This window comes from Rattus rattus, chromosome X (assembly GCF_011064425.1).
Source record: "Rattus rattus isolate New Zealand chromosome X, Rrattus_CSIRO_v1, whole genome shotgun sequence".
NCBI classification, from domain to species: Eukaryota; Metazoa; Chordata; class Mammalia; order Rodentia; family Muridae; genus Rattus; species Rattus rattus.
The window spans coordinates 100804034-100810033 of NC_046172.1; the positions used below are offsets into that span (position 1 = coordinate 100804034).

Below are 6000 nucleotides of genomic sequence, written 5' to 3' on the forward strand. Positions count from 1 at the left end.
TTTTATCAAGGTATAGTGCAATGTCACAGAACTTAGTTATTAAAGAAAATAAAATGATTTCACATTACAGTTTCAAAAACAAAGGAATCATAAAATTATTACATAAAAAGTTTGTGTCTCTTATGAATAATGGCTTACCTTTTAAAATTTTTGGAATTTGTGGGATGCATAAACATACAATTTTGACTATTTATTTTATTGTTTTAAAAGAAATGACATAAAAGATGGTATGATTCTTTTGAATTTTTATTTCCGGCAACCAGGACTTAAACTTTAAGTATTTTATTAAAGATTAAGAAAAAATATGCATTTAGCATACTACCTCACAGTTCTAAGAGCACTTACTTAGTGTCAGCATTTTAAAGGAACACATTATGCAGGTTTTAACTTTAATCATATGTAGTACAATAGATTGCTTGTATTTATCCTCCATATATAATAAAGTTGTGTTTCCTTTGACCAACATCTCTCCTAAGACTGCAAGGTACCAAATGGCTCAGATGTCTCAAGTATTGTTTAGCTTTTGAGGTTTATGAACTATTTGGGATTCTAGCAGAGTGTACAAGAAAGATATTGCCATGAGTTCCACCAGGTTTTAGATTGTTTCCATTAGTCTGAGGTTATTTAGTGGTGAGGAATTATAAGCTCCAGCAATGAAATATCCTGAAAATATCATAAGTAATGTGTCTTTTTCTTCACTACATTACTGTAGAAAGAGCTAACAAAATCTTATAGTAGCCAAGAAAAATTGGACCTGTCCATTTCTTGCCCCAGCAATAGAAGTAATCTTGAAAAGTGAAGGTTTGGGGTCTCCTTGATGGATCACTTGGCAGAACACAAATATTAAACCAGTGAGTTCAAATTCTCAAAATACATCATCTATTTTCAACATTAAGAATCCATGTCTCTAAGCTTTCCCATGATAGTATATAACAAACAAACTTAACAGAAGTTGGTTTAACATTTCACTTTCAATTTTATCTAACAGCTTTGCAATGTCCTTTCAAATGACAAGAAACATGCTTAAGTAGATAAAGGCAGAAAAATATGTTTCTTTTACATTTCATGCAATCATGAAACTTCATCCCATATATATTTATACCAAAATGCAAGAAATGATTCATTCTCATTTAGCTTTATAAAAGTTATTGTCTGCAAGAACCAACCATATAATTGATATTCACATGTGGATCCTTGTGTGAATAGAACAGGAAAAAACTGCTAAGTTAGACTTTGTCCCAACCTTCTCCAATTCAAACATGTCAAAGTGTAACTGTTTCTAGTTAATTCAATTCGCTTCTTTGCACAATTCCACATAAAAATTTTTAACAGTATTATGACATGCATGAAAAAATTTTATACTTGGTTTCAAAAAAAGGGAAATTTTACTTGAAAATCCAGCACATTTTGCTACTTATGCTTTTCTTTTTTTTTTTTTTTTTGGTTCTTTTTTTTCGGAGCTGGGACCGAACAGGGCCTTGCGCTTCCTAAAGCCTCACCACTGAGCTAAATCCCCAACCCCTACTTATGCTTTCTATAAAAGGTAGACTAACTATTTAATCTCAACACTGTTTAGTTATAAAATAGCAGAATTTGATGCAACCTAGATTGAATAGACTAGTTGAATATTGTAGTTTTCTCAGGTTTGACTAAATTTAGAAATACAAAATGTTTCACAATCTTGTTAGAACAAAATTGATTATTCATTAAGTCAATAAATTTTAAGTATAGAATATATCATTTAGTAGACTTTAATGTAAAATTACCAGTTTTGGAAACTTATTCCATATTAGAATAATTCAGTATCAATATGATAAGCAAATGCAGAATAATATTTTCCACTTTCTCTCAATACCAATTAAGCAGAGCAGCTTTATTATTGCCCCGAGGCTCCACCATTACTTTAAGTATGATTCTCCTCTGAAGTTGGATGTGCATTGTCCCTTTTCTAAAATGGATAAGCATTAGTTCAGTATGGATGAAAATATGAATATAAAACAGGCAAAGAATCAAGATGAGATAAAAAAATAAAGTCAATTCATTGAAGCTTTATAAGGAAGGGCCTGTTTCAAATACATTACTGTAGTAAGAAAGCATGTTATTAGTAAACATAGTGCCACTATGATTGCAATATTTCTAATACTCTTGTGAGTTCAGAATAGAATTTGTCATTACTCTGTTTATAAATAAAGAAAATATAATGTTTCTATACAGCCTTTTCTATATGAACTTTAAAACTCACTTAATTCAATCCCAAAGAGATTCATTTTCAAATTATAAAAGGAGATCAACTAAAATTCAAAAGTATTGACTTATTTCTAGTATAGAGTACTGCTACATAAAGATGTATATATAGACATATTACATGAAATCTGAGAGAAACCGAAGAAAATGCAAATATATGTCATTTAAATTGATAACAAGAATAGACATTATCTATCTGATCTATTTCAAATGTAATATCTCCACTAGGCTCATGTGTCCAAACACTTCATCCACAGATAGTGACACTAATTTCAAAGTCTGTGAAACCTGTAGGATGTGGTACTTAACTAGAGTAAATGGGGCTCACTGACAGAGAGTGTTGAATTTTAGCTTGACCTCAGTTCCTGCTCACTCTCTACTACCTGACTATCCATACAGTTTGATTCTGGTTTTCCAAACATGCTGCCATGCCTTCACCTTCATGATAGAATGTCTTTCCTTGAACTGTAAAATGTAGTAAAATCTTTTCTCTCACAAATTCCTTCTTGTCATGTATCTGATTACAGAGGAAGTTCAGTCACTGAAAATAAACTGATCCCAATGAAACTGCCAAAAAAAGAAATATAACTAATATACTATCTAAAACTATCAGTAAATTTAGTCATCACCAAAAACCCAGTGAAATTCTTCACAAAACAAAAACAAAATAGTTCCAAGGATAAAATCGGAGCAACACAAGACTTATAATCATAAAAGCAATTTTGAGAAAGATAGATAAAGGTACTGGCATCACATTTCCTCATTTCAAACCATAATATGAAGACAAAATAATAAAATATGATTATAATGCATAAAAGAAACACAGACTAGTAGACAAAGTAGAAAACACAGAAATAAGCCCATTAATTTATGCTCAACAGGTCTTTGAAAAATGTTTTAAAAAATAAAATGGCTAAAAGATAGTTCCATCTTGTAAGTCATGGGGAAATATGAAAGCAAATAAAATATGACCTTTTATATGATTTTCAAAAAGTTTGCAAAAATTAATTAAATGTTTGAATTTAAGAACTTGAAGAAGTACAACTTTTAGAAGAAAATATAGGAATTGGTATTAACAATGATTTCTTGGGTATAACACTAAAAGCAAAGATAATAATAGCAAAAAATAGACAAGCCAGATTATATCAAATAAAAAAAGGGGTTTGCACAGAAGAGCAAGCAAGCAAGAACCTAAAATATAGCTATAGAATAAAGTACTTTTAAATAATATATAGAGCAAATGATTAGTATTCAAAATATCTAATAAGTGTTAAAGCATGGTAGCAAAAATCAAACAAACAAAATACAAAACAAAACAAAACAAAAAAAGCAAGAAGTCCAAACCTATTAAATAGGGATGAAAGGCCTGAATAGACATTGTTCCTAAGCAGACATACAAATGATAAAGGCATATAAAGAGGAACTCTACAAAAATATAAATAAAGCCATATTAAGATATTTACTCACATCTGTTGAAATGACTGTGATCAAAAGATGAAAGATCATTCCTGGCAATGTGCAATAAATCATTATACAATATTGGTGATATTGCAAATTAATGCAACAATTGTGTGGGGGAAATGGGGTTATTAAAAACTCACTACCAGAATTACTCGTAACATCTAGCAAGTTTTATTCTGGGTAGGTACTGCAAAGAAAAGTTGTTACCTAAATGTGATTAACTCAATTTCCATGTTCATTGCATGATATTTCATAATAGTCAATATATGAAAGCAGTCTAAACATGTCAATGGGTGAACAATTTAAGAAATAGTATGTGTACTCAATGATACCTTATTCTGCCTTAAACAATCTTGCTACCCATCTAGAGGCCATCAAATTAGCTAAAATTAGCCATGCAGAAAAATAATTCAAGTGGGTCTCCTTTTCAAGAGTGAGAGTCATCTTCACAACACCTGAGATTCCATTTTGTCCCAAGAGACAAGGGACACTGAGGAAGACATCATTGATTCCAAAGAGATTCTTAATCATGGTGGAAATGGGATGTGCCTGATGAAGATTCTTCATTATGTTTTCTGCCAAATCTGCCACAGAAAGGTGAATGACCCAGGATGTATAACCTTTCAGTTTGATCAAATCATAGGAACTGTCAACTACCTGCTTGTGAACCTCCTTCCACTATTCCTTGTCTGCATCAGTGCTCAGTTTTGCATTCAGATTCTTCAGAAAGTTGCTGGCAACATTGATGCCACTCCACATGATCACATTGGAGTCTGCGTGCTTCCCTAGGACCCGTCCATGACAGTTTAATGGTCGAATCCCAAGCCTATCTCCACCTGGTAATGCATTCAAGCTGAATTTGGATTGCAAGCACTTCCATTAACTCAGTATTTTTGAAAGCCACATTATTTTCCAAGCTATGTAGGCCAAGCTATCCACGGGCTTTGAAAGAATCAGCAGCTTGCAGTTTGAGTTGTACTTCACAACATTAGGAATTATGAACTTGAAGATAGTCCCATTTTGCTGACTAAATTGAGTCAGTTCTCTCCCTCCTGCTAACAGGTCCTGCTGTGATATGACCAGCTTGGAGTTTGCAGTCACACTATAGTCTCTGACAGAGATAATTTTTGGTGTTCTACAAAAAGGCTGACATGCTGGAGATCCATCATCTCTCCCTTCAGTTTGTCTTCCATCATATCAACAAGGGTAAACTCATCTGTCAAGCCCTTCATTAAGATAAAAATGGCACAAGCCATGTCAACAGCACTGACCTCAACAACTGTAAATCTAATTAAGGAGGGACATATTCTTCCTTAAGAAGATTTATAATGAGCTGGTTCATGAGGGTTGTCATCTTGGATTTTGAAACTGTTGGGATTGTTAGCATACAATGGGCAGAGTCTGGCAAGCAGTTTCATGGTCTCAGATTGGCAGTAGTGGCTCGAGAACCTGGTGTAGCTATTTTAATACCTAAGAAAATAGACTTCAGACAAAAACTAATCAAAAGAGATGGGGAAGAACACTAATACTTATCAAAGGAAAAATGCACCAAGATGACATAGCAATTCTTAATATCTATGTCCCAAACACAATTATACCTAAGTTTGTAAAGGAAATACTACTATAGTTTAAATCACATATTGACCTTCACACATTGTTAGTGGGAGTCATCAATACGGCCCAAACACCAATGGGTAAGACATTCAGAAAAAAACCTAAAGAGAAATGCTGTACCTAGCATACAATATAAACAAAGTGGACCTAACGGGTATTTACAGAACACTTCACTCAAACACCCAAAAGATATACCTTCTTCTTTGTACATCATGGAACTTTCTGCAAAATAGAGCACATAAAGTTACTACTAAACAAGTTTCAGCGGGTAAAAAGAAAAATTGGAATAAATCCCTACATCCTATTAGATTATCTTGGGTTAAAGCTGAATACCAATAACAACAGAAACATGAGAGCTTACAAAATCATGGAAAATGAACACTTTTCTAGTGGATCAAACATAGGTCAAGACAGGAATAAAGAATGAAATTAAAGACTTTCTAGGATTCAATGAAAATGATTATGCAGCATGCCCAAACGTAAGGGACACAATAAAATGGTACTAAGAGGAATATGTGCCCACATGAAAAAAAAAAAAACAAATGGAGAAATGTCATACTTGCAACAAAATAAAAGCAGAAAAAACCCCATTGCTTAGCTTATTTAATGAAGCCACACTTACTCTGATACTCAAATCACATAATGACCTAAAAAGGAAAGAATTACATGAAGCCCAGTTAG

General features: G+C 32.8%; 1 pseudogene; it reads right to left on the bottom strand.

Annotated features, from left to right (window-relative positions):
- Positions 1 to 4038: 4038 nt before the first annotated feature.
- LOC116888111 lies at positions 4039 to 5065 on the bottom strand (annotated as a pseudogene).
- Positions 5066 to 6000: the final 935 nt, after the last annotated feature.